Source organism: Chrysemys picta, chromosome 11 (genome assembly GCF_011386835.1).
Source record: "Chrysemys picta bellii isolate R12L10 chromosome 11, ASM1138683v2, whole genome shotgun sequence".
NCBI classification, from domain to species: domain Eukaryota; kingdom Metazoa; phylum Chordata; order Testudines; family Emydidae; genus Chrysemys; species Chrysemys picta.
Genome location: NC_088801.1, coordinates 20,114,214 through 20,134,832, shown reverse-complemented (window position 1 = coordinate 20,134,832; position 20,619 = coordinate 20,114,214). Strand labels below are relative to the sequence as shown.

General features: G+C 42.2%; 1 protein-coding gene across 2 annotated transcripts in view; it reads right to left on the bottom strand.

Moving 5' to 3' along the window:
* SPOPL (speckle type BTB/POZ protein like) overlaps nt 1–20,230 on the bottom strand; it is a 64,554-nt gene extending 44,324 nt beyond the window's left edge. The window contains exons 1-2 of one of the 2 annotated variants that reach the window (XM_005299663.4): nt 19,814–20,046; nt 9,906–9,998 (exon numbers count right to left, since the gene is read on the bottom strand). The gene's annotated coding sequence lies outside the window, so the exon portion shown is untranslated. Of the gene's footprint in view, nt 1–9,905; nt 9,999–19,813 lie in introns of both variants that reach the window. The other variant, XM_005299662.4, reaches the window with a different exon arrangement.
* Between the last annotated feature and the right edge of the window lie 389 nt (nt 20,231–20,619).

Genomic DNA, 20,619 nt, shown 5'->3' with positions numbered 1-20,619 from the left:
ACAAACCTTTAGTCCCTAGCATGGATAGATTTGGTGAAGGTAAGGCAACTTTTTTTCCCCCACCCAGAGGGGTAGGGAGATAAAAGTTCTTACAGTAAAGTCTCAATATTGGCCAAACCCAACACTCTATAATTCAAGCAATGGACATTTCCGGCTCACTAGACAGCAAGTAGGCGCAGGATTGTCCTCTTACCTAGACATAAGATTTCTTATAGCTGCCTACCTTTTCATTCATGTGGGGTTGCGAAGAACTCCCTCTGAGGGCCTAGTTCTTGAACTAAACACCTTGACTAAGCATCCTGTTGATCCTTCGGTCAGTAGTGCCTTTAGGACTTTTCTATCTTTTACAGCTATTTGTGATTCAGCAGTACCAATGTGAACCCTTTGTAGAAAGATCTTTTGGTATCTTTGTCTTCTTCACATGTATTAGTGATGACTTGTGGCTCTGATGCTCATGTGCATGGTTTGACAGTGAGCATGTGTGCGTGTTGTGCTGGGAGTTTAAGAGAATTTCTGTGGCAAAGGAGGGGTGTGTGCGCTGCAGTGAGGGGCTACATGCAATTGGGTTTCCTATGTGTGCTGCCTATGTTGTGTGGGTGGTTTTGAAGAATGGCAGCAGTTGGGCCAAGTAATTCACCATCTGACTAGTCTCCCTCATACAATAAATGAAACTGTTGTAGGCAAATTAGCTGTACAGTAAGGAGGTGACTGATTAAGTTACCTCTGATATCTCAATGAAATAGATACATGTCTTACTATTGCAGGGGTGTAATTCATAAAGTCAAAATGGCTGAGAACTTAAAATTGGACAGTAACTGACCACAAATCCCAGTGATAATTGAACCTGGTGATATTCTGAACAAAAAGAAGCCATGTTTGTAGCTGTTTCCATCACTTCACGCTGACTCAGACATTCTAGGCTTCAGACTGACACACAGGCAGTCCTGGAACATTAATAAACAGATTAGAATAGTTTTCGTATTCCAGATTTAGAAAGAGGGTTTGACCTTGTTCTAACAGGACTCATTTCGTTTTTTAAAATATTATAAAATATATGTAGTTCAGATGTATAGCAGTTGTTCAAGGGAAGAGACAATGAAACAGCGTAAAGCATAATATACAAGGATATATTACAAAAGCAAAATTAATCCTATTCACTAGGGGTGGTATTTTGCAAGTGGCCATATTGACATGTTTCAGTGTAGAACCAAACACTATTAACCAAATAGATATTAGTTACTCTATCACACTGCAAACTGAAAACTCTGTGGTTTATCAATAATGTGCAGCTTTGCCTCCGCTCCTTTCTGCTCTGGTGCAGTATGAGGCTAGAGACAGAGAGGTAGGGAACATTCCACAGCCTCATTATATTAGTAGATCATAAAGTTCACAGAGTTATCTTGTTAGTGATTAGTCCTGCAATAATCTGTACAAAATGTAATAAAATCATATTTATGTAGCCCCTGTATCTGAAATGTTTACAAATTTATATGCAAACATGAGTAGAAGGGGGAAGGACTACATTATGACATCTGCAAGATCACTGAGTTGAAGTGCAGCAGATGTTTAACAGCACAACACAACAACAAATTATGTCTTATCTCTGACCCAAGTATAGGACAATCCGCTGAATGCCAGTCTAGACTCTAACACAGGCTTGTTCTGTGGTCTTGGGAACCATACCTCTGTCTCATTTTCCCTATCTGGAAGAGGGATCATAACTTACAGGTTTTGGTGTTGAGGCTTAAGTGCTTTGAAGATGAAATGTGCTTTATAACTGTTTGGCCAAGAAACTAACCTTATTTGAGCTAAAACTGCGTAGGTAAGAGGTGTAACTTGTTTTGACATTATCTTTTGGTGGTGCTGGCAGCGAATGCTGTTCTACCATGCTCTGCTGCTTTGTATAAAAACATGATTTCTGGAACCAGGATATAACCTGCGGGGTTTGTCTCAGCTTTCTAGTGTATAAGTGTCAATCACCACATTTGGCACTGAGAGGTACTCTTGTTGGCTGTCTCGGCAGAGAAGTTTATTATGAACTGGACACAGATTCAACTATAGGTTAAATCAACTTTGCAAAATTGTCATGAAAATACACCAGCTTACGTGCACAAATTTATTTGCCCACTGTTTGCCACGTCGGGTGGGGTGGAGTGGTGAATTATCCAAGCAAGTAAAATTTTCCTAGGCTGGGAACTATTGTGGTCACTCAGGAAAAGAAAAGATTAAGATACCCAGAACCAGGTTGAAGATCTGGTACCTCCTTTTGTTGAAGAAACACTGCCAAAGTATTGTAAGCCATCAGCCATCTTGGCTGATCAGGACTAGTGTTATGGCTCTTAGGTTATAACTGATTGTTCTCAGCTTGATCCAAGTAATATGTTGTTGAGGTCTGTTCTTCCGTTAATCCTGGATGAAGCTGTTCCTTGAATAAGCTTCCCCTCTCTTGAACCTGGCATGGATTCTCCGCACCAACCCCTTCCAGTTCTAACATAGGGTGATGGTGGTCCCATTACCAAGGGCTGACAGGAATGATAGGTCCTATAGGCTCAAGAAATTAGGAACTTTGGAGAGGACCCATGTGAAACCTCACTCAGCACTGTTCTGATCTAAGACATCAGAGCCCCGATCAACATGGCTGGAGAATGAACATCATTCTGCCTTGTGGCCACTAGTTTCTGAATCCTGTCCTCCGACAGATATCAATCCCTACAGAAGTTTTTCTATGACAACTCCCATAAATAACCGATTGCACAGAATCATTTGGCTCTTGGTTGTATTGAATAGCATCTGGGTTATGCGACTGCTGCTTTGTAGACCTTTTCGAGGAAGACTGCTCCAATAAGCAAGACATTTTACAATGGGTATACGTGACCCCTTCTCTGCTCATAGAAAGAACCCTTAGAGAAGCAGGTAGGTTAAAAAGTAAAGTAGCATACTGTACATTGTCCATTTTATTTGTAGCTGAGATACCACCTATTGGAGTTCATATAACGATGTACAGATAATTGATCTAAAGAACACCTGACAAAAAAAGAAAAAATATATACCCCTTTTAAAATTCCCACAATTGTAGAATTTAAATTCTCCATCCTGATTTGTGGCTTCTGGACTAATCTTTCCAAAAACTTCAGGTTGAGCGCTCCTCTGTTTTTGGAACACTTAGGTACTTGGAAGCAGATGGACTAGAGTACTAAGCCTTCTTGTTTGCTGGAAAATAAGTTTCCCCACTTGGAAGATGATATATTTCAGTCTTCATACTCTTTTTTTTTCCAATAGGTTAGCAGAAAAAGGGGATGCCAGTCTTGATGTTGGCTTTGAATTTAAGTGTATGTGCAAGTGAGGCTGGATATTTCTCCTAAGATCCATTTTTCCAATGTAGTACTGATCTGACACTGAGTTTCCCTGCTACTTGACCCCTATTTGGGGAGCACCACATCAGAGAGTCATCCTGTAGTCATGCTTGCCTGATATAGAGGGCTTTCCGGAAACATTTCCTTTCTTCCTTATGCCAAGTGGTTTATTTGGTCAGCTCATTGGATATCCTTCCTATAATTATCCAGATTGGTATGTGTGCCAAGACCTAATTTAAAAGTGGTTTCTATGACAGTGCTATCTACAGACTCACAAGAGAGCCTACCTGACAGGATATTTAGAGGTACCTAGTATCTGATTGCCTATGGATTGGCTTTCCATGGCCTTAGGCAGGTGGAGTTGGTGTTGTCACACAGAATTAAGTATTACACACTACTCATACTGTAAATCTCAGGCTTGTTGGGGTTGGAGCATCTCCCACAACAGCCAGTTATGAAAATCTTGCTTTAAAAAAATGTCTGCTAGTGTAGAGGATCTTTTGATTTTGAATGGCACTAAGGAGTCTGACCATGCGCGCATGGCGCTAGCACCAGACATACAGGCAGCATGTCTACTAAAGGCTGCTGATGTAGTTTCATTTTCTTTTTCTTTATTGTTATTTTAAATGAGACTTTTGGGAGTATCAATCAGGACAAGTTTACTTGTGGGTGGACTAACTCCTTTTCAAGGGCTCCTCTGGAGGAATACAGAGTCTGCAAAGTAGTCCTGAGAATGGTTTCAAAACAACCTGCCTAAAAAAATAAAATAAAAATAATTTCTAAGGTTCCTCCTCCTCCATGAGCTCTGGCTCCAAGTCCAAAAGAACTGTCTTTGCTCCCAGGAAGATGAATATGAAAAACATTCTTTGTGCTCCCTGGGCCCTTTCTTGTCCCTCTTAGAGCCTGTACACTGGAAGGATTTATATTATGTTACTTTTGTTTTACCGGTGGGGGGGAAGGGGGGTAGATTAAGCCTTAGAAATCTTCCTCTGTGGAGGAGTGGCCCCTGTGGTCAGAATCTGTAGTGTCCTTCCTTGATGCCTTTGATTTTCTTTCCCAAGTTCTCAGATTTATTGTTGGGGGGGTGGGGGGGGCACGGAGAGAGAAATTAACCTCTCAGGAGTCCAACACTGAGGGCTGGTCTACACTGGGCGGGAGGGGAAATCGATCTAAGATACGCAACTTCAGCTATGCTATTCGTGTAGCTGAAGTCAAAGTATCTTAGTTTGACTTACCTGGCCGTCCTCACTGTGGCAAGTCAACCACCGTGGCTCCCCCTTTGACTCAGCTTACTCCTACTGCCGAGGTGGAGTACGGGCGTCGATGTGGGGATTGATTACTACCCGCTGGATCAGCGGGTAGTGTAGACGTGGCCTAAGTGTATCTTTTCTTTATAGGGTTTTCACCCCTTCTTTGTAGTATAGAGAGAGAACGGCCTCTATGCCCTGAGATAAAGGAATTGAAAGGGGAAACTGCATCTGTCGCTGTGCTGTAGAAGTATGTGTGACACGTGAAAGGTTCACTCTTCAGAGGACTCCCTAAGTGGACATAACACAAATTCTGATATAACGTGGTAAAGCAGCACCCCGGGGAGAGGGGGGGCCTGCATGCTCCAGCGGATCAAAGCAAGTTCGATATAACGCGGTAAGATTTTTTGGCTCCCAAGGACAGTGTTATATCAGGGTAGAGGTGTATCTCTCAATGAGCAAGGCAGAGTTACATAAGAGTGGCATGAAAAACGGGGCCTCTTACTCCCTACTTGTTCTTCCACGTGTGGGCTGCTCTCCGTCTCATCCCTCCAAGGCTGGCTGTTTGGAGGAGAGTGAGAAAGCAGTGGTGGTATGGTTAATGGATGGTTTGAGGCTCTGGTTAGCACAGCAGGAGTAGCATAGCTGATCCACAGCAAGTTGGATCCAGTTAGCCCAGACATTTTTGTGCTCTTTTCTGCCAGCTTCTTTATTTCTCTGGTTGCCTGAGAGATGTCCTTATCAAAGAAGCCCTCACAACTACAATCTGCTACAGCCAGCTACCTCAGTATCAGAAGAGGTATTTCCAGCAAGCTTGCTATAGACCCACTGAGGCTAAACAACAGTCCAGTGATGCTTATAATCAAATAAGTCAAACACTAAAAATAAAGAGGATCCCTTTCTGGTTGTTTTGTCCTATTTTCTAATTGCTTCTGAGCAGGAGGTCTTGTAAAGCCTCCCTGCAACTGTTGGAGGCAGAATGATCTGGTTGGGTCTTCACAGGAGTGACTACTGCCTTGATTGATAGGTCTGGTTCTGCCTCCAAGGTTTTGCATGCTGGGGTAAGATCCATCATAATGAATCTGCAAGCTTTCCCTACAAAGAAGAATGTCAATAGCATGGACAAAGACACACAGCATGGATCACTCCTAGAATGTCTCACGGAACACCGCCCCGCCTATTGCGGATCATGTACTATCCCTGTGGCAACTACACCAAATTGATTTAATAAAAAAATATAGGGAAGTGTTTAATGTAATTTAGTAGTTAGAAACCAAGAGGAGCCAACATCACGTAACCATCCTGCTCTCTGCAGACCACAGGTTTAAAACTGCTGTATTACAGCGTATTAATCTAAATGCTTTTAGATAAATCCAAACTACAGTCATCGGGTATCTGATAAAAGTATATTTGATGATGCAGCTATTTGAAATAACTGTTCCCTCACAAAATTCAGTTAACTGCAGTGAGTGCCTCATTATTTTGGGAGGCTGTTTCTTGCTGCAATTTTTGCTATGATATGCTTCAATTTCTTATTAATCTTTAGACAGGTTCTTTGACTATTAACCTGATGCTGAATAAATAAGGATTGTATATGATGCATGTTAACATTTTATTGCAACTTTGCTTTAATAAAAAGATTTTTTTTAAAAACAATGCCCAAAATGTAATGTAGTACCCAAACTGAGGACAAGCCAATACTGAGCAAGAATACAAGTTATTTTGCTTAAGTCACATGATAATCCTATTAACATAACCCGATATAACATTTGGCTCTTTGTAAAGCTAGACTGCTAACTCATCAATTTTACTCACACTCTTCTGTAGTGTTACTAAAGTAGTTTTCCTCCCACCTCTTATATGCATGCACTTCTTGCAGAGAGAACTCATCTCAATTAGTTACAGCCCCCAGGAGCAAGGGGTGTCTTTAGTAAGAATGCAGTGTAATTGTCCATGAAATTAGTAGCCATTTAGAGTGTCCAATGCTTTGACTGATTCTTCAAATGTCTTTATTGACTTTTTTTTTTTTTATTTCAGCCATTTCTCCAATGTATTATTCAAAGTGTTTTAAACTTCTAACCTCCATAGTATTTGCAGTCTCTCCCAGCTATGAATCATACATGTTTGATTACTATAAATACAGCCCCTTGCCACTATTACTACTTTCTTTTCAAAGATCAGTGAAAAAAAGTTTTGTTAAATGTATGCATTCAGACAGACAGGAGAACCAGCTCTGAGATATTCTGCAGGAAGATGAAGGATATACAAGTTCTATAAACTGAATTCTGTCCATTCTACTTCAGTTATTATTATTATATGCCAAATTCGTCACAGCCCTAGTTGGGCTTCTCTTGCTGGCAGCCCACCAGACGAAAGGAATTCCAGCCTCTGCTTTCATGGGTGTTTTAAGACTTCAAAGTCTGCACAGAGTCCAGGCTCAGGCACTGTCTCAGTTCTAGAGTCCTAGATGCACTGTCAGAGTGAGACCCTTCATCTAATACTCCTGCCTGAGAACTGTTACCACATGGCCCACACACCTAGCCCATGGAACCAGTATGGACTCCTCAGACTCCCCTCATAACTTAAATACTCCTTTTCTTAGAATTCCATCCACATGTGAGTGTTCTGATTTCTCTCTTTAAAGGGAACACGGTAAGTGTAAAACACAACACACACACAGTTTGCACAGGACTCAAATACACCATTGACCTTTAATAATGACCTTCCTTCCTTAGAGGTTTTTAAGGTCATGCTTGACAAAGCCCTGGCTGGGATGATTTAGTTAGGAATTGGTTCTGCTTTGAGCAGGGGGTTGGACTAGATGACCTCCCGAGGTCCCTTCCAACCCTGATATTCTATGATTCTAGGAGAATCACAGAGATCTATACAAGAAAAAAAACCCCAAACCTTACATACATTTCCCCTCTCTAGATCATCCTTCCCTTAGAAGTGCTTGGGGGACTATATGTGCTCAAATAGACAAAGTGTGTCTCCCCTTCACCGTCGACTCACTCGGTTCCTGCAGCTTCCTCATCTTAAGACGGTGAAAAAAATGGCCAAAGAGAAAATAAACAGAGTAGCCTCTTTATAACCTTCTAGTCAGTCTCCTCTGTCAGGTGACTCCCTGGTCAGCCAGAACAGGTAACCCCCAGGTCATTTCATTGCTAGGTGACCTCTCCCCAGATAACAGTTCCTCTGTGAAGGGAAGGGAGTGCTTCTAGAGTGCTTCCTTTTTGAACAGAACACCATCAAAGTTTAACAATCCTCTACTGTTACACCTTTGCCAGTACCCCCGTTGGAATTTCAGTCCAACATGGAGGTAAAAGGACAACAGTAAAGACAACAGGCTGTATGCACCTTCAAAGTGGAGTTTGCAACTTGATCAAGATACATGCAGAGTTCATAATCTAACACAGAGTTCTTAAATTGTAAAGACAGATTCAACCAAATCATTGTCATAGTAAATTTGCAATTTTATTTTGTAGAGATACATGCTTTTCTACAGTGAAAAATAATAAATGATCGCTTTAGGTTACAATTAATCGTCCAACAAGCCAACTCCAGATTTTTCACAACAATTTATTTGTTTAAAAAAACAAACAAAAAAACACAGTGTACCCTTATAAAAATCTTTAAAGCAATACAAAAATGGAATGTAAACTTAAATATAACTTTTGAACAGGGTGGATAAAAATTGAGGGTTTTTTTAAAAAGAAATAATCAGATTTTTAAAAAAAAATTAAATCAGTTTAAGTTTAAATTAAATACAGGCTGTTTTTTAAAAAAAAAAACTTATTGAAAATTAAATTTGAAATCAACTAACCCAAAAAATTAAGTAATATATATTTGATGTCAAGTTTTAAAGGAAGTCAAACCACTGAGCTGCTGGCAGGCAGTGGCTAAGTCTGGAACCAGAGTTTGTTGAAATGCTAAATCTGTTTTAGATTCCATTAGCCTTTTCTGCAGGTACAGAGAATATTTTCTTCATTTCAGTTTACTCAACTATTTCAGTTCAATGACTAGTCCATTCAAAGTTAAGTATCTAAATCATTAAGCCGCAACCACACTGGAACACAGCCTTTAAACTTTTCGGGACAGAAACAGTCTTTTTATTATATGTTTGCACAGTGCCTAGCACAACGGGGTCCTCGGCTTTATCTCAATACAAAAGGAACAACTGGTGTACTGTCAACGTCAAATGAGCAATCTGTCTGGTCTGACAGCTGTCCATGTACAGAGTGACAATTTCTCTGCCTTGCCTGGCTCTTTAGTCCCCCTCATTATCCCAGAAATGTTCCCTAGCCATGATTCCCCTCCTCCCATGCCCCAACTAAATCTTCAGCTAACGGTGGTTCACCAGCTGAAACCCTAACTCTGGAAAGAAGACATATGTGAGAGGGCATGACCAAGAGGTAAACAGTGCAGTCTCAGCCAGAGAGCCTCTGCAGAAAAGCAGAGAGGGAAGGGGATATGGTGGCAGTAGTTCAGAGAGAGGATTCTTAGCCTGTAAACAATGGGTACATCTACACTGGAAAAAACAAATGTGGCAATGAGTCTCAGAGCCTGCGTCAACTGATGCAGGCTTGTGCTACAGAGCTACAAATAGTAGTGTAGACATTCCTGCTCAGGCTGGAGCCTGGGCTGTGAAACCCAGAGAGGAGGGTGGATTTCAGAGCTCCGGCTCCAGCACCAGCATGAACACCGACACTGCTATTTTTCACCCCATAGCATGAGCCTGAATCAGTTGACCCAGGCTTGGAGACTCGCTGTTGCAGTGGATTTTTTTGTTTTGTTTTTCTTTTTTTGCAGTGTAGAATTTGCCATCTGAGGTAGCAATCTGATCTGTCAGAATTGACAGAGCCCCAGTTGTGTCAGCATGTTGCATAGTCAATTGAGCTGAGAGTTTACCTCTGTAAAAACGTTGGGTTAAGTTGTATACCAGATGACAACCCACACCTCACATTGGGGTAGGGCGACCAAAGGATGGACGCAAGGGCAAGTGTTACACCAATTGATGGTGGAAACACTCAGTTGTTGATACTTCAGTATATATGATGCTATCAACTGAAGCACAATTAATCGAGTGCTCTAGTCTAGACAAAGTAGAAACCCCAAACTCTTGGCTTGGTTTTAACAAAACATATTTAGCTCATTGTCAATGTCAGTTAAAAAGGATGCTTTTTAAAAATTTAAAATGTTCTAACCCTTCACGAGCTCACAATTTACATTCCCTAGAACTATCCACTCCCCACTTCAATCCCATTAGAAGTCCAACACCAAAAAAAGGGAAGAACACACTGATTACCCTCAATGTATCTGAGGCAATACTTCTGTCGAGGTAACCGGAATTCAGTCTGTGTAGAGTGCACCTGAAATCAACACAGCCTTGCCTCACCCTCTGGAAAAACAGCACAGGAAGGGAAGAAGTATTGATAAATTAAAATAAAGGTCAAATTATCAAACCGTGTACGTTACTTTAGTCCCTCCTGCAACAAAGTATTTGTACAGAAATGCAGAATGGTAGCTGTTCATTTTGACAGGAAAGTATAAGAGGTAAGTCGCTTTTTGAGAGAAATAAGCCAGTACTAGTGATGTAGATAAGTAACTTGATTCACTAAGCTCGTAGATTCAGTCTTTCAGAAACTCATTGCTACTACAGGATCTAGAATCAGCAAAGAGAAATGTGTTACACTCCCTACTAAGTTTCCTAAGCGACACATGCCCACACAAATCCAAAGAACACTGGCAGTCAGTTAAGAGATCACATAACAATTTACATACATTATATCTTGTACATTTTTAAAAGACCTCTTTCTTTGACAAATTAAAATTTTCACTAGGTCACTGAAACTAGGGTCCTTTGCTCTGTCAAATGTTCTCAAAAATAGGCAAACCAAGTTAAAATTTTTAATAAGTTTGCTCCCAAACTGAGCATAAACCTGCAAAACTGCAGCTAAAAAATTGTGAATGTTACAAACAAATGAAGATGACCCCTAAAAATAATACCTTCCATTGTTGTTTGCAGTGTTATTGTAGCCGTGTCAGTCCCTGGATATTCGAGACACAAGGTGGGTGAGGTAATATCTTTTATTGGACCAGCTTCTGTTGGTGACAGAGACAAGCTTTCAAGTTTACACAGAGCCTGAAGAGCTTGAAAAGCTTGTCTCTCTCACCAACAAAAGTGAGTCCAAAAAAAGATGTTACTTAACCCACCTTGTCCCTAAAACTGCATTATATAGGCACAGCTACACACTCTGCTTATACACACATGCACGCACAGTACTAAAAAAATCTACTAAGCTACAGTGAGTAGTCATCTTCTCAGGATGAACAACAATTTCTACCGAATCCAGGCTTTCATTTAAAAAAATTTCTAGCCTTTATGGTGCAAACATTACCTTCCAAACATGCATCAATGCAAATTAAAGCAGTGATGTCTGCCCCAATGTGTACACAAATAGTTGCGGCAGTGCGGTGTCACTGCCTCTGCTTAAGGGGACAGCCACTGCACAGGAAGTAAGGTGCCTTACATGGATTGTTGTGAAAAAGTATTCTGGGAAACCCAGACAACATAGCAATGGGATATGTGAGGTAGGACAGGGGAAAGGAGGCAAGGAAGGTTCCTGTCACTCCAACATGCAGAGGATTCTCCTGGAGTAGCAGTGAAAGGTTCCAACAAAAAGAACTTGCCACAGAATCATTCATTGGGTGGGATTGTTTTTATTGCAGCAGTGCTTAAGGAGGACTCAAAGAAGACACTTTGATAGGCCTCTTATAAAGATATGGGGAAGAAAAATAGCAAACAAGCGGGACAATGGTCATACAGTGAAGCTGCCAAAGAATAGGACCTCAGTCAGTGCAAAAACTGGAGAGGCATTCAACTGCTGTCCATCCCAATTAAAATATTTACATGCATCATTCTAGACAGAACGAAGAAAGCTGTAGATTCAAGGGTATGACAACAACAGGCAGGGCTGAACAGGAGAAATCATGCATAGCTCAAATAGTAACCCTACATATCAAATATCAGTCACACTCTATGAATTCAATAGATTTCCAAAAAGCCTTTGTTTGACACAGTGGATAGACATGTCTTATGGAAGTTACTATGCCACTATGGAATTCCTCCAGAAATGACTCTGATCATTCAGAGTTTCTATGAAAAATATGACACGTCAAGTAATACATAACAGCAAATTGACTAAGCCATTAGAGGTAACCACCAGAGTCAGACAAAGATGTCTTATGTTATCTAAGTCAAGACCTTCATCCTCTGGTAATGGATGGGGTACTGAGAAAGAAAACAACCAAAAGGGATACAATGAACTTTCACAGAGAAGCCAGAAGACCTCGTCTTTGCAGATGACATCAGTGTGATGTCCCATACCCACAGAGATAGGCAAGATAAAACAAATGATCTCCAGGCTTATGCACAACTAATAGGGCTGAATCAACACCAAGAAAATAAAAACCATGAGAATCAACACAATAAAAATCACCAACAGCACTTCCTGGAATTGACATAGATGAGGTCTGTTATATTAATTCTGATGGAGTCTGGGCCTAAAGTCAAAAAGTGTTAGCATGACCCTGATACTGTACAGTTTTAACCAGGGTTCATGGTTTGGTATATAGATACATCAATCTACTTAGAACCATGGAAACCACACCATTAATTTTTTTAAAACTTTTATTAAAGATACAGAAAAAGGAAAACAGTTAAAGCATTTGAAATGAAAAATATTAAATAAGGTTTTCATTTTCGCTTTAGCTGGAGAGAGTTTTTAGAAAGAAAACCCTGTGGTCTGACAGTCTCTTAGATGGTATTAAAGATGGTAATAACTGTCCTTTTCTTTTCCCCAAAAAGAAGTTAGCTGAGATGGGCTGAAGCTGACATTTTGCTGCTGCTGTTCAAATCTGATTCTGTTTCCTAGAAGGCAAAACAAGACAAACACACAACAGGGGAAAGAAAAGAACAGCAGAGCTAAAAAATGCAGCTTCTGTCGCCTAGTGTTGACTCTCACTTGCAACCTTGTTGATCGAAAAAACACAAGCACAGCACATAGTCCTATCAGCCACTCCCAAGGCAGGCAAACTCGCACCAGTAACTGGCTGTTTAGGGCATTGCTTTTAGCTGTCTCTTTGGTCACAGGCTTACTGCAGTGTTGTAAAATATAGTCCTGGCCAATTGAGCCAGATTCTTATTAAAAAGAAGGCAAAAAAAGAAGGATAGGAAAAAAGAAATATGGTGGGGAAGGAAAAGAACACACACTGGGCAGGGAGGAGGTTTGTGACAAAGTATCACATCCTGGGATTTAGCCAGAGCCAGAGGAGAAGTCATTGAGGTCCCTCTCTGACCCAGATTGGTCAGTACATCTTTCAGAATTAGAACAAAGGCAGCCCAGGGCCCAGGAGGATGGGGCGGCAGCCAGGATGGTGAAGCTTGCACCTTCCCTTTCTCTTGTTTTTCAGTCATCCAGAATTCACATCTGTGCCCAAAAATTCCCCCCTTAAGGATCTCAAAAGGGAGTGATGGGTGGAACATCCTTAATTATTTCAGCCACCAATTAGGCCTAATTTCCAACATACCAGTTTTGGTTCATGGATTTCCAGTCCCCACTTTTCTTGTTTACCAGCCATTATCTTAACATAGTCCTTGAATTATATCAGTAGGCCTTTTCACTTGTACTAATTCAGTCTGTCTCCTCCCTTTTTTACCTTTTCCTTTCAACATTTATCATAGGTTATTAGAACACAAGAACAGCCATACTGGGTCAGACCAAAGGTCCATCTAGCCCAGTATCCTGTCTTCCGACAGTGGCCAATGCCATGTGCCCCAGAGGGAATGAACAGAACAGGTAATCATCAAGTGATCCATCCCCTGTTGCCCATTCCCAGCTTCTGGCAAACAGAGGCTAGGGACACCATCCCTGTCCACTTTATGAACTTTCACTTTTCTCAGCTGTGCTCACAATTAGGGTAAATTTGTAGGGTCAATTATCACAACAGGTCTGACATCACGTCTTGGCAGCACTGTAAACAAAACATGTGGAACAGAAAGATATTAGAGCTAGAATTTTCCAAAAGCCAAAATGGAGAAACAGAAATCTTGTCCTCCAAACTGAAGTTGAATATTTAATACTATTGTAAAATCTGTTTTACTACAGGACACTGAAACTTGGAGGTTCATCAAGATGCTACTATCTAAACTCCCAATTTTTATAAACAGCTGCCTTACACAATCCTTAATATCAGACAGTGAGGGGGAAAAAATCATAAATGAAGAGCTTTAAAAGATAATGAACAAACTGATAAGACAGAAAATTATGGAACAAAAATTGAGATAGCTAGGACACACATGGAGGAACGAACCAAACAATACAAGAAGACAGGCGCTGGACTAGAATTCCCAGGGCAAGAGGCAACAAGACAGACCAAGTACAACTTGGAAAAGCATAAAAGAAGTAGAATTGAACATCATTAAAATTACACACGGAGAAGCTAGGACTGCATCAAGAGATCATGAAAAGCAGTAGCGCAGGCCCTAAGTTCCAAGTGGAATAAACAGGCATAAGTCAGTAAGTCAAGCACTTACTTAGAAGCCCCAGCCATGCACTAGGATTCCACTGTGCTAGATGCTGTACAAACAGAACAGAGACAGTTCATGCCTCAAAGACTGTACAATCCAAGATGCAGAACATCCTTAAAATGGGGTGTTAGACACCTGATAGCCTGGCAGTCCCCCTTCTCCTCAGCCTAATATTCAGTTTTGGGTAGAATGGGGTCTGGTGTAGGAGAGAATCTTTAGCCCCACCAACCCTCCACACTCACTAGTGCCACACCAGCAGAAGACACTTAATTTGAATGTAATCTGAATAAATCAATTTGGGGGGAGGGGGTAAATCCCTCCCCATGTTGACATGACTTAACAGTAATTAATAGTGTGTGTGGAAGGGCCACATAATTGATTAGTGTGGGGGAGGCTGGGCAGGAATAACGGGATGCAGAGTTCAGCCAGTGGAAAGCCAGGGTCTATAGCCCTGCAGCAACGCCGGGATCCGGTGGGTCTGGCCAGATCCATTCCCATAATCGCAGGAGCAGGTAAAATGTAACCTTTGTTGTGGATGGTACTGGGTGGGCAAAAAACAAAAACCCACCAGACTGCAGTAATTTGCAGGAAAACACTAAATCTCTCATCAGTTTGTCAAATAGAATTTCAGCAATGTAATTTTTTTTTTTAAATAAAGGTTTCAATACTTAAATTTAATCAAGGGATAGAAAGAGATGTGATATCTATTATAAACAGGAGTTAGTATTTTTACATGGTTTAAGCAAGATTTGTTTTTTTCTTTTACTAGTAAAAATTGTGTCTGAATTCCTTTTATATATTAACGGACTTTATTTTTTTTTTATAACATGAGGGGTTTGCGGAATCTAAGATTTTTGTAGGTGGGAGTGGGATAAACGTGCAAGAAACAATGCGGGAGTGGGTGGGATTGGATATTGCGGGGCGGGACGGAAGAAGGGTTTAAAAAAGTAGGCTGTGTCTACAATGGCACTTTCATTGTTAAAACTTTTGTCACTAGAGAGAGAGAGAGAGTGTGTGTGTGTGTGTGTGTGTGTGTGAGTGAGAGAGCGCATCCCCCTGAACGACAAAAGTTTTAACGATGAAAAGCCCTAGTGTGGACAGTGTTTCATCAGCAGGAGCTGTGCTCCCGGTGACGAAGCTACTGCCCCTCGTTGGAGGTGGTTTTATTTTGTCACCAGGAGAGCTCCCAGCGATAAAGAGCAGCTTCACTGTGCACCTTACAATGGCGCAGCTACAGCGGCACAGCTGTGCTGCTGTAAAGTGCGCAGTGTAGTCATAGTCCCACATAGGCCTCTACCAGGGTCTTCTGGCCCATGTGGTGAAGGAGGGACTCAAGCAGCAGGAGAGGGCATGGCTCTGGGCTCCATATGTTTTGACTGGCGATTAGACTTAATCCTTGCCTTACTGGGTGTTGGGTAAAATTCCCAAGTAATTTATATACATATGAATTAATGTATTTGTGTCTTTTTCATTTATATTTAGCTGCATATATAAAATTTTAAATAAGGTAAGAAGATACCCAGAAAGCAAAGAAGGATGGATTAATAAAAAAAAAAAAAAAAGACATTGATTCTTAAAAATACTCTGCAAATCAGGATTTTTACAAAAGCAATACTTAGTCTGACGTTGCTTGTAATCAGTTACCTTAGTTTAACATCTAACGCCCTCATTTAGAATTCCTTATTCTGGCAGAAAATCTTAACTGTATTGCAGTTTTGCATAAGGATTTCCTTTTTCAAAAACAACATGAATGCTTCTCAATAGCATGATCAGTCAGAGAATGCTACTAGAGGAAAAGCCATCCCAGATCTACTTCAGTACAGTGGAAAAAACAGAGAATGGGAAAATGATGAGGAATCTGGGTACTTGTAACTTCTATTATTGTATAGGGCCTATCACTGTAGCATTTGAGCACCATAGAACTCACTATGGTAAGAAACAGTTTCAGAGTAAAAAGTTCTGCAAGGATGCAGGATGTAAAAAGAAAAGAAGTACAGTACAAAAAGGCTGAGGTTTAAAAAAAAGCTTGTAGCTCAAACAGGAGACAAAAACAAACAAGCAAGAGTCAGTAGAAAGCAATCATCAACTTAAACATTACTCAAAAGTGAATCTGAACACCTATTACAATAAACAAAACATATGAAAAAATATGTTTTCAAATGTTTACTTTGTGCATTTGACAGTAACTGTTTAACTATTTTCCCTGCATAAGTTAGTCAGTTTCTTTTATTTGCAGCTCAAAAAAGTTCAGATACTCCTAAAACCACAAAAACTGGCAAAGGGATTTACTAACTGAAATTACTTTTATTGAATTTTCTGAAAATAACTAGCCATCAAGCTAGTATCCCTCTAAGAATTGTAATCAGTATGTAATGACTGTTAATTAAAAATAGGAAAAGCTTGTCTGTCTTTATCAGAAGATTTTTGTCATTGTTTCATTTTCTTTTCTTTTTTGTTTGCTGGCATATAAATTTATGGATAGCTACCGACAGCTTTAATTTACCATGGTCTTCTAGGGCCTCATGGATAATCATGCATAAGGCCCTACTTGAATTGAGGGATGATTGTCAAAAAATTGCAGCTGAGTTGCAGACAAGCGATGGAAAATTGTGGAAAAGTAATAATAAACCTTATTATTTGCGGTAATAAAGTCCATTATTACTTTTCTGCAATTTTCCACTGTCAGCCGCCCGGGGCTGAGAGTGGGGGCTCCCACTGTTGGCAGCCCAGGGCTGAGAGAGGGGTGCCCTGGGGCTCCACTGTCAAAATTACAGTGGAAGCCTAATATTGCAGAATCTGCAATATCGCAAGTTAAATAACGCCTTGATTAGTAACTAAAATTTCAACAAGTTACATTCTTTGACAACAATAAATTGTTAGTTGTTGACATTAAAATCTGGTAGAAGCCTGTTTAATATGTTCAGTGTGGTACAAAGACCCAAGCAGAATATTTCTGGATATTTTAAAAATATGTCAACTTGAGATCTAGTCAGTTTCAAAGGATGGAGTTGGAAGTAGTTTCAGATACTATACTTGCTCCTGCAGTGTTTTGTGGTTTTACAAGTATTAAAATGTTTCTCTTTTCCCTATGGCTGTCTGAAAGATCCACACAAAGGGGGAAATGACTATGCAGCAGAAACAGTGAAACTGGCATACAAACACGCTGTTAAATGCAAAGAACAAACCAAGAATTAGGGGAAAAAATGCATTTCCCTACTCTCAGGTATAGGACTCCTAGGAGTTAGCTGTCTGAAATGTACTTAATGTTCTTACATGTGTGTGATTTCTAAATTTCCTGTGCCCCCTTAACATCCTCACCATGTTTTATTCCTTCAGAACAGTTAAGTAAAACTGCAAAATTATGAAAATAGGAAAAAAATCAATCTCAGAAAAGCCTTTAGAAACTGATGGTTTTGTCTGAAAACTTTAACTAAAAAAGCCCCATGTTATCCCACGTGATTCCTCAGCTTCAATTCCAGAACCAGAAGAATTCCTTTGTTCTGTTCAAATCACATGAAACACTGACAGCACAATTTATTCTGCAGAACTGTTATAAAGAGTAGGAAAGAACCCAGCTTGAATCTCAGATACCACATTGACTTTGCATGGCTGACAGCTAGAAACTCCATCTTGTGATTCATGTAAACACATTTAATTTGAAAGCCACTGACCCTCAAACATCGGACAAATGATTTTTTTTTTAAATTAACCCTTAGATATGTATGGATGAATGACACCATATAAGAGCTAGGCATTAATAGGAATACAAATATAAATACTTTTACAGAGCAGAACTTCACTTAAACTAAGCTATCATGTTCACAATATCTTCAAAGTTAATAGAGTTCATTACAATACAAACAATACACTTCATTCGTAAGTTATACTTTTGAAAAAGTTAGCAATATTTTTGTTCATGTTAATTTAGTTTATTCATATTCTTTCCCTTATTAAAATACTATTTGCCCTTTAACTGTCTTAAAATGCCTTGCCTACAATACAGTACCACCACATCAAGACACTGAAATTGAACAGTAAAATTTGAGGTATAAGCTGGATTTCAGTGGATCACATAACTATGTGAGACAGCTTTCCTGTTCACGCTCCAAACTGTAGCAATTTTAATCAGGTAAGAGACAACTGTGTTATGACCAAGTCCCCAACACAGCTATATTCATTAACAGCCCAAACTGTAGTGGATGAATCAAGGGTGATCTTGAAAATACTGTTCATTGCCATCATTTAGAATGACGTTCTGCAAGTTACACAACCCAAAACAAGGCAACAACAAGAACTATGTCTGTTGCTGTTCTGAGGAGGAAGATGTGGCATTTTCTTAGAAGGCTACACTACAACATTGTGTCAGGAAATAAGTAGGAAAAGTCCAGGCAACAAGCACAGGATAAACAAACAATGAAATAAGATTTTGGATAGTCACTTTCATGTCTCCTCAGCCAATGCTTAAACTAATTAGTTCATACTAGAGTGTCTCTCTCTCTCTAGATGTTATATAGATGTATACACAGAGGAAATAAATCACAAACGGACCTTTCTACCTCTCAAAGGTTAATGATCAGGTTGAGACAAGTTGTTTTGGGGGTAAGGAAGGACGCAGACCAGTGCTTTCTACAGTCACTGTTCATTAAAAAATTTCCCAAAATTAACTCATCTCTGTTAGAATAGCACTCATTCACAGAGTAGCTGCTGCAGCACTCAGATGCACAAGTATCAAGAGCTCAGCCAAAGGAACCAAGCAACCGTCCTGCCCTGTTTCCAAGCTACTATCCTAATGGGAATAGAAGTTCCACATTTGAAACAAGAAGTCCATAGTCATCATTGCCTATTCAAACCCCTAGATAAGAGGGGAAGGGGTTGAATACCTGATAGTTTTCAAGCAGAAAGAAATGTCAGAGGTGTCTGAGGTAAAGCCAGAAGACCCTCTCCCCCCACCCCTGCTTTCCTTAGAGATGTGTAAGGGATGAAAAAGTGGGGGATGGGGTACACTGACGCTTCTCTATGATTCTGCCCTGCTCCGCATCACCCCCCCCCCGAGATAAGCTGAACGCCACACGCCTTCCTTGCACAATCCCCCCTTCTTGGGGAGCAGCTGCCAGGGGAAGGGGGGGGTGCAGGGCCTGCCTCCTGCCTGTTCAGAGTCCCAGCTAGTGTGCAGGACTGGGGGGAAGGCCTCACTCCCCTGCCTGGGATTCAGTGTTGGGATGGGGGGCGGGGGAAGGAGAGCACAGGCCCTGTACCCTACCCCTCTGTGGTTCAGTGTGCCAGGCCTCGCTACTCGATGGCTACCGGGGTGTGTTGGGAGAGAAGGGCCGAGATCGCGGCCCCTCCGCTGGGGCCTGGGGGCGGGACGGGGACAGTCAGAGCTCGCTGCCGCAGGAGTGCTGTCGGGGAGAGGGGGCGGTGCGTAGACCTGCCCCCGGGAGTCCCGGGCACGCCCAGGGGCGCGGAGAGCCACTGTCCCAGGGATCGGGGCCTCCCTACTGCCTGCGGGGCCCGTGTCCCCCGGCGGTCCTAGGGCGCCAGAGCCCGGGCTGCTAGCAAAGGCCAGGGGCGGAGACCCCCGTAGCGGGTGCAGACCGAGGAGCGCTGGGGGCTCGGGAACTTACCGGAGCGCGGCGCTGGCTAGGCGGCTCGGCGGCGGGTCTCATGCTGGCGGGCGGTCACTGGTGCCCGGTGGGAGGCGGGAGCGGCGAGGCAGGGCGGGAGCGGAGCCACATTTCCGCCCCGTCGCAACCTTCCTCGCTACCAGCGCCGTGGACGAAGCCGAGACCTCCCGCCCCAACCCACCCCTACCCGAGACCTCCCGGCTCCCGTACAGCTACAGCCGCCTCACTTCCGGGCAGGGAGGGGGTCACGCTGCGTGCAGGGATGATCTCACATCCGGGTTCTCGCGGGGATGGGTGCTGGCACGTGCTGCGCAGGCGAGGTCTCTCCTCCCCACGCGCGCTCCGCCCGGCCGTCTAACGGCGGCGCCAGTAGCGCAGAGTCCGCCCCGCGCCTGCAGGCTCTCAGCCAGGTGCGACGGGCGGGGCTTTGTCACGAGCCAGGGGGTCGCGTTGCCTCTCGGCTTGGGGCGGCCTCTGCCCGGTTTCCTTGGCAACGCTGCCTAGGAAACCAAGTCAGAGCTGGGCGTGCCCTGCCAGCCAGCCTGCAGGAGATAGGCGCTGGAGAGGGGCCCGCCCAACCCGCCTGGTGGCGCTTGGCCATTCTCCAGCCTCAAGTTAGGGCCCTCACCCCCTATGGCTTTAGCCATGTCCAGACAGCCCCGGCACTACCCCGCTAACATCCTGAGTGGTGGCAGCGCTGCAGCAAGGCACATTGTGTCTCGGGGGCACGTACCACTCACCTTCCAGCGCAGGCCCACCGGTCTCAGCTCGCTGAGGGGCCGTCCAACAGCCACTCAAGGGGAACT